This window comes from Impatiens glandulifera, chromosome 2 (genome assembly GCF_907164915.1).
Source record: "Impatiens glandulifera chromosome 2, dImpGla2.1, whole genome shotgun sequence".
NCBI lineage: Eukaryota > Viridiplantae > Streptophyta > Magnoliopsida > Ericales > Balsaminaceae > Impatiens > Impatiens glandulifera.
The window spans coordinates 48,484,871-48,494,791 of record NC_061863.1 but is presented as its reverse complement, the minus strand read 5'-3'; positions in this window follow the sequence as shown (position 1 = coordinate 48,494,791).

Below are 9,921 nucleotides of genomic sequence, written 5' to 3'. Positions count from 1 at the left end.
GATTTGTGGTTGTAGAAGCTAGGTTAGGATATAATGGGGGTTATATATAGTAGTGAAGAGATGGGAATCACCGATCGAAAAGATTGACTTTGGCAATTAATTAATTTATATGAAATGGGAATTGATAATTTGAAATGTATACATGTTTGGGCACATTGATTGTCCTTTTGTTAATTAATAAAACTAAATGCGTTACTTAAAAAGTATGAAGACATGGTTGTCTCAAACGGAATCATGAATTAAAATCTAGCAGGAATATTTAAAAAAAAATTTAATATAACACAATAACAAAAGTTGAATAGGCATACAGTGGTTGAGATTTACGATATTTAAATATTCATCAATAAATGAATATGAGACTATACTTGAAAGCAAATTTACGAACATATTTTGAAAATTTTCATAACAAACTATATCAAGCTCAAAATGTTGTAGTTGACTCCTCATTTCATTTTCTTTGAAATTCGTGGAATAAGACTTCTTGTGGCGGGAGTCCAAATTTTGTCACTAAATCTGAAGTTTAACTCTTTCACCTGAAAATCTATTGCATCATTAATATATTTTAATGAAAGTGATGCTCAACTGTGATGGTATCATTTTGTCAACATGAATGACTACATTTTTTTTTTATAATGAGCATTCATCTTCGCTATATCAACATCTAATTTTGTGCAAAATGATATGACATACGAAAGAAAATTAAATGTTAAACCCATCATTTATAAATGTCAAGAGAATATTTTAGTTGTAGAGACCAAATTCATTGCATTTAATATATCAGCTAAACAAATTTGTGATCCCAATAAATTTTTGTATCAAATATAAAATAAAAATGAAATCAAAACACTTCATTACCATTAAAAATTCACCAGCTTCTCCACGCATCGAAGTAGAAGAATCATGTGTAATAATGTTTTCAAGTACATTAATAGTTGCATCATACATATCTATTAAGTAACAAATATAATCAAAATGAGAACTCCTCCTACTTAATGAGAAGTACCAATCTGATTAGCTCCTTGTGTAATCTCACCAAGCTTGATTGTAAGTTGTAACTCAGTATTGCGTTTTGAAAAATATGTAATAAGATTGTTAATAATCATTAGATTCGAAAAAAAATCATATAAAGATTTCTTTTTCAACAAATGCAACTAATGCTAGCTAGAGTCTATGGGCAAAACAATACACATAATACACACAAGGGCAATTTAAACAAAAAGATTCGCAAATCATTTAAAACATCAAATATTTCTAGCACTATCATATCTCTAACCTCACATATTATTAATTTTCTAGATTAATTCTAATGAGGACATTACATATTTCTTTTTTAAATGTTAAGACAGTAGTATCATAAACATGCACAATTAAAAAAAATATTCCTCAAAACACCATTGACATCAACAAATATAAAAATAATAGCCATTTGTTCTTTGTTAGATATATCATTCACTTCATCTATCAAAATATAAAATTTGGATGCCAATTTCATCTCGTACTTTATTTCTGACCCTGTTACCAATAATATGCATGATTTTTGTTTTAACTTTACGTGACGTATATCATGCACTTTTGAAGCATTCTCTAAGATACCAATACTATCATTCCATTTTCCCAAAAGTTTTTAACATCTTAATAAAATTACCATAATTTTAGTAATTTAAAAATTCATCGTTGACCTTTAAATGCATATGTTTGAAAACTTATCCAACAAACACTCTCAAATATTGTTGTTGTAAGCCTTAGTCATGACTTTATCTATATGAGGATTTACATCCATCAAATCAACAACAAAATTTAAAAATTTATTGTGCACTGAGTTAGTACTCCCTATCGTGAGACAAATATGCACATTTACCTCAATCATTAACACGTTTACCCTTAATTGTAAATGTAAATTGTTGAGATACTCCGACAATATAGGTTGATATGACCACATTTTAATGTAAGTCAATCTAATTTCATCATGAGATTAACAAGATATCACCATATAAAAATACGCAATCCAATATCTCATTTAAGGGTAACTAGTTTTATCAAACTCAACTATGTGAGATTTAGAAGGAAATTCTAGATTCTCATAAGAAATTACCATATCGGTTTCGATCAATACAGATAATAAAGGATTTATCAGTTCTTAACTTAAAAAAATAAATATTATTTTTTATTCTTCTCACCGAATTTAATATTAAAAAAGTTGTTGAATTTCAAAATTCTTCAACTTGTATATATCATATACTAAAGAAAATTACATCAAAACATGAATAATATAAAAACGATTCACATAAACACAAATGACTATAACATTACAAATACCAATAAAACAACGGATAAAAAATACAACCCTAAAAATTATATAAACCTAACTAGTGAATTTTTATATAACCTAAAAATGATTTGGATTTATGAGAGAACAATTTTTTTTTTTAAATTGGGGTGTCTATTAGTCTAAGAGTTGTGTATGAGGAAATGGTATTTTTGGGTTTTGTTTGGATTTTTTTTTTCTAAAATCACTTATTTGATTAAAAGTATGGAAAAAAATTGATTTTTGATCAAATTATTTTTTATCTCTCAAATTTTTTATTTAATAATTAATTTATATTAAAAAAAAAGTAAGGAATAATTTTAGTATTTTAAGAGAAATAGATTGATTAGATTAATGATGTGATGGTTGTATTTTGGGATAAAAATTAAATTTTATCCCAATAACTCATTCATCAAACAAACCCCTAAGTATGACTATTTTTTTTTTATTATAAATAAATTATATACTTGTTGATCCGCAAAGTGTTTTATTATTATATCATAATTACATAACTTATTTTAGTGGTGAGACAACCGAACAATTTTATTATTAATAAACTATATAACTTTTAGATATAATTTCCCTCAAATCCCCCTAGCATAATTTTATTATTATATAGTAAATTAGATAAGGGCTACCCGGGGACTGTACTGGAATCTTTCATCATCATCAGACATCAGCCCTTAATATTATTATATAATAAGTTAGATAAGGTCACCCCGGCTACAACCCAAGGGTAGGTAGGTTAAACGTGGCTCTGCCAATGTCAAATGGTGACTTATTCTAATCTTGGAAAAGTCAGAGAGGTTTGGGCAATTCAAGTTATTTACTCTTGATGTACTCTCTCATTAATAATTTGTCAATTTAAATTTCTATTTCTAAATTTATTAATTAAATTTATTTTTATTTTATTTTATAAATTTTTTAATATATATATATATATATTAATTTTATAATAATTCAACTAATTAAAACCCAAACAACCTATCTAATTTTTATTTAGTAATATTTATTTCTAAAATTCCAATAAAAATCTCGAATAAATTAACATTAAACAAGTTCTGAATACATGAACATGAATGGAATACTGATTTAATTGATAATCAAATAATAATAAAAAAAATATATCCAAGTATATAGAAGGGCATCATTTTCATTTGGCATGATTTATTGTAAATTTATTTAGTGTTGTAGAGAAAAAAATTATGACATTAAATTTTTTTATGCTAGCATGATCCCCACATTCTTCCATGAATATCAAAATATTATTCTAATTATTAAATCACTAATTTTATCAATTAAAATAACTCTATTTTAATTTTATAAAATTTAAATTTTAAATATAAAAAATAAAGCACTTGTTTGATCTTAGTTATTTGAAGAATTTTTTTGAAATTTGTTCAAAAGATCTTATTTGATAAATAAAATAAGTTATTTGGATTTTTAATTTATTGAATTATTATAATTCATCAAAATAAATTAAGTGTATTTTAATATTTTAGTTATGAAATAAATGATTTAATGATTATAATGATAATGATGTAATCAAGATTATATATATATATATATATATATATATATATATATAATTATATATATATATATATATAATTACAAGAAAGGAAATCTAAATAGAAGTTTATTTATAACACAACTCAAAAATCCATTTAGATTATAGTTTTCTCCAGATGAGTATAATATTTTAAGTTAATTAAGGTATGTTCTAGATTTCGATTTTAGAGTATTGTCCATAAATAATAAATTAAAGAAAATGTAAGTAAAAGTCTATTATAACCTGCGCTTCAATATTTTTCCAAAAGGGTAAGTTGATTGTGTAACTCAATGGATAAGGATATTGACAATTGATTTTAAATTCAAAATGCTGACCTAATTTTTATTTAATATTTTGTTGGGAAAAAATAATCAAATCTCACAGTTTGTTAATAATGTTTAGAATAATATTTCAATTTTTTTTTTCAAGTCTCACCACTTAATTAAGTTAATTGAGGAGGTATGGTTAATTAATTAAATATACCAAGTAGTATATGTATTAATGTAAGCACTCTACAATTAATATATTTATCCTATGTTCTTAATTCTTATTTATTATGTTTTTGTTTGTTAGATTTTGTTACAATATACTGATTACTGACCTGACGTATGTGACAAATTAATTAATTAAGTTTTGGAGTCTGAAAGAAAATCAAACAGACTACTAGAGTTATAGTTTAAGATCAAATAAACTCATAACTTTCAAAAGAATGAATCATCAGAGCTTATAAGCTTCAAAATGTGATGTTAAATATAATGGTGGAAAAAAAAAACAACCCTCGGGGGACCTTAGTTTGTAGGAAATGTTGATTTTGTTTTAAAAATTAAGATTTTTTTTTATTAATTTCACCTTACCTTGAGAAACGTTGGAGTGAAAGAAACAAAAACAAATGTAATAATAGTGGCATTTATATCATGCTTTTGAGGCTAGGGTTTGGATACTATCTCAATAGTTACTTGAAGATTTAATAGCTCTTTCTTGTTTTCTCTTTCGGTTTAATACTTTTTTTTTGTTAGTCTTTTTTTTCTCTATTTTATTATAAGGTGTGCGTCGTTACGATATACCATAATTTTTTATCCATATCGTATATCGTATTGAAAGTTTCAATATAGAACAAATTATATTGATATTGTACTGATATTTCGGTATACCTAAATCTTAGTATGACATAAATAATTAACTTACCGACCATACTGAATATTGACGGTATATCAAGATTTTTGAAAAAAATCCATGTATATTAAAATTGATGAAAATCGTTTAAGCAAAACGACAAAGAATGATATAAAAAAACGTTATTCAATAGGTTATCGAACTTGTAATTCTCGAGAAGAACGATTAACTTCTCAATAGACTCTATTGATTTTCCGGAACGAATCTCAGAAAGCATCGTATATAATAATAGTTTTATGAATGATACGCATCAGATGACTAAGTTCATTGAAAGTTCGACGACTTCTCTCCAACCAGGTAGTTCACCAAAACATAATTAGGATGATAACCCAAATATGTAAGCATGTAATATTAGCCGCATCAATCCAAACTTATAATTAACTACTCTAAAACTCGCACATCACCAAATAGATAACATATTTGTCAACCTAATCATTCTTTTGTTCAAAACAGAATCTGAAAAAAAATTATTTGACTTATTAAGATAAACTCAAAAAAACTAAATACGAAAAACTATAAAATACCGTTCATATTGAAAAAAAGAATGATGTACTCTATTGTGAAATGAAATTAGTTTAATAAGTTTTAAAATAAAATATCTAGAAATTATATATATTGAATAATAGTAGTTTAATTATATTTTGATTTAATATTTAAAAATTAAGTTTTTATAATTGAATTAACATTAAATCTGTTTAAAAAATGAAATAAATTTATTAAGATTAGAGAAATAAAATAAATATATTGAGAGTTGACCATCAAATCTTGTTTGAAGAAGTAAATAAATTTATTAAAATTAATGATCATTCGATCTTGCTAAAAATTTTGTTGATAAATGTTTGATCTTGCTAAAATATTCCTAATAATTAGGTGAATATGATTTTAAAATGAAAATTAAAGTTTAATTATTTTTAGTGATTATTTATTTATATATAAAAATGATATAAATACTTTTATTTTATAAATATTATTTCGATATTTGTACGAAAAATTTCGTGCTTTTATCGTATTAATAATTTTGGTATCCAAATATATTTATTAATTTTTTTAGTGTACCCAAAATATCAATATTTTCAGTAATTTATGATATATGTATAAAAAAAAATTATCGATAATATTAAGCCCAAATCATTATGCTCAATTGATCTATTCATTCATATTATTGTTATAGTTTTAATAAATGAAAAAAGTTAGGATAATATTTATCATAATTAATCAAATTACTACTAATATCTTCAAATTACATCAAAAGAAAAGGACCCACACATCAATCAAAAAGTCAAGTCAAAAAGAAAAAAAATTATCAGAAACTAAGATAGCCAATAGTATTATTACACTTTAATTAGGCTTTACAGCTAGAAGTCAAATGAGAAACGTAATATTTACGACGTTACATAATAATAATAATAATAATAATAATAATAATAATAAAATTGATTGGGAGAGATAATTTAGATGAAAGAATTTCAAAATGAATGAGGTGATTAATTTGATTAGCTGAAAAAATAAATTATTTTTCTCTTTCCTATCTCTTCACATTTTATTCCTTTATTAGCTAGTGATACGGTGACACAATATTTACTCCACAATTCTCTCTCCCCTATCCATCTTTTAAAAAAAAATAATCTAAAAAAACAATTCGTGCTCTCAACCTATGCATGTACCCAAATTATACATTGTGTTACATAGTACACTGTAACATGAAGACTATAGATAAAAGATTAGTAAATTTTACAAAAAGCATTAAATATGATTTCAAAAACATAATACACTAAACAAATACAATAAGATCTGTAAAAGACATTAAAAATTGTTGTTATTTAAGTTCATATAAATATTAGCAAGAATATGGAATGATCAAAACATTAAAGTTATGATGAAGGGATTCATTAGAGCTGTGATGGACTTAAAAAAATGTAAAACAAAATTAAGGATAAAAAAGTAAATAAATATGAGTTTTGTTTATTTAAAAAAATATTAAAAAAATAGTTAATTAAATTTAAAAAATTTAAAAATTATGGATTAAATTAATGTCAGATTTTTACCGAATATAAGCCCTTTAGTAAATCCGCCTTTAAACAAGACTGATTTCTATATAATAATAGTTGTATTGTGCCTAAGTTCTTAAAATAAATTATTACCTAGTAAATTTGTATGTATCTAAATTTATAATTAATTTGTACTACTAATATATAGTGATTTGTAAGATAAATGACATATATTATATTAATGGTTCAATTATCTCAATTATTATATCAATAATTTTTTAGAACTTTTTTCTTACATTAAATTCAAACAAGGTAACATTAATTTTAGTTCCTTCCAAAGATATTTTACCCCTAATAAAAAGAGATAAAAGTATTTTTAATATATTAACACAACTAGAAATATCTCCGTGCGATTCACACGGATAATAATATATTATTATAACGTCCTACGTTCATCAAATTTGATGTTAAAATTAAAATATAAAGTATTGTTAGTCTAATTGGTTAAAGAGTTGTACTTGTTTTATTAGATTGTGAGCTCGAAATATACTTATAATATTTTTAATTTTATTTTTAAATGTTTTAAGTTTATGGGCGGGTCAACCTAAAATCTGACCCAAATATCCATTTACTCTCACATATATATCCAAATTAATCATAGCTCTCGACCCGACAATCCGGATATTTTCAAAATTAAGCATCATTATATATATATATATATATATATATATATATATATATATTAGTTAGTTAAAAATGTCTCTTGTTCATTAAATTTAGTGTTAAATTTAAAATATAAATTTTTATTAGTATAACTGGTTAAAGAGTTGTATTTGTTTTGTTAGGTTTCGAGTTCAAAACATACCTATTGCATTTTTAATTTTATTTTTAACCGTTTTAAGTTTATGGGCGGATCAACCCAGAATCCGACCTAAGTATCTATTTACTCTCATATATATATCCAAATTAACCACAACTCTCGACCCGGCAATCCGGACACTTTCAAAATTAAGCATCATTATATTTATATAGATTTTGGTAGTTTAGACCGTGATTCTTGCGAGCTAGACTATTTATGGGATTTTTACATGGCTTACAATTTTCTTGATTTTGTATTGCATATTAATCTTTTTGTTTTTGGTATTTTCTTCAACTTGATACAATTTCTGCATTGAATGTGAATTTTTACATATAAAAGCTGAATGTTAAATTAAAAATGTAATTGATTGTTCAAGTCTTATTTATAAATTCACTCTTAGGTTATTTTGACATTCTTTTCTAAACAAGAAACAAATATAATAAAAAAAACATGACTCATAAATAATAAGAAAATGTCAATATTTTGTAAAAGTGAAATCTTAACCGATTCGATAGGTTGTATCAGCATTTATCCATTGTTGTATTAACTTTCAATCTTATTCAAAAATAATATTATATATATATATATAAAATAAGGTCAAATTACTCTTTAAATTTATGCATTTTTGATCAATTCACTATTCAATGAAATATTTATCTTCTTTATTTTCAAGTTTATTAAAAAAAATTCAATTTCATCTTAAACTCTTTTAATTCTACCATAACTCCAAACCCTCCATATTTTTTTAAAACGATGAAATTAAATCTCTCAATATTTTTTTAAAACGATGAAATATTTTGTTAAAATTCCAAAAAAAAAATCAAATTTTGTATTTAAAAGAAAAAACAATATTTGCCTCAACTCATCATTTTTTTTTTTGAAAAGGTATTGGCTCGTTTTTATAAAAGTAAAATTTAATGACTTCAAATAAACATTAAACAATTCATAATTTACAAATTTGATTACAGAAAGTAAATATCTCATAATTAAGTTTATCTTTACAAAGCTACTTAAAAGTAGAATCATTCTCGGTCAGTTTAATTTTATTTTTTTTAAAGATTTGAAGTACCTAAAATCAATTTTTTTTTTTTTATTTTTAATAGTAAAACATTTTTTTTTATATATTTTTATGTTAAAAAATATTATTACATTTAACTCAAAATCATTTTTTTTTATTATACGACGTGGACTTGCTTTACCTTAGATGGTAGGCCATCCTGAGTATGATACAAATATATCATGTTTTTTACGTGAATTATTAGGATTACTTTAAAAAATATTATTATTCTTTAAAAAATAACTTTTAACTAAAATTTTAAATTAATTATCAATTAAATTAATAAAATACATAATTTATTTTTGAAATATTCAAATAATAAAAATATGTGTCCACTTGTACATAAACATGTATTTTCTTTTTGAATAATCTAACATCAAACCATCTCCAAATTATAAGAATTAGAATTGTCAAACATTATGTAGATAATAGAGTTTTTGATTATAGAATGACTTATTCCTAATTGTGTGTGTCTGAAGCAATTAAGTGGTATGTCTTTCTCCCATAAATGAATGGTCAATGGTTTTAATGCAATGTTATATATATATTAACCACACATCATGAATTAGTTATAATTTAGAGTCTATATCTCATGCATGTTCCATCATCCCCTCTTGACCGACCGTCAATTATCAATTATAGGTTCATTAATTTTAATTTATTGGGCATTTATAATATCCTATCTTATTTATTTGCTCATTGATTTTTTAAAGCATTTTTTTCTTTTATCAAATTGAAGAATGTATTAATGATAAACATATAACAAGTTAAGACATTAACTAAAAATATGGATTGACATTGAGCCCTCCAATGGCTTCTAATGAGAATATTTTGGATCTTCTAAAAATCCTAGATTCAATATTTTAGTGTCAAGGCCAAAATAATAATTAAGCCATCATGATCATTCACTAATTAATCCATCCGGCAACACATTAATATTGGCCCCTCTAAGAGGAGCTATAATTAGGGGGAAAAGTGAATTAGATT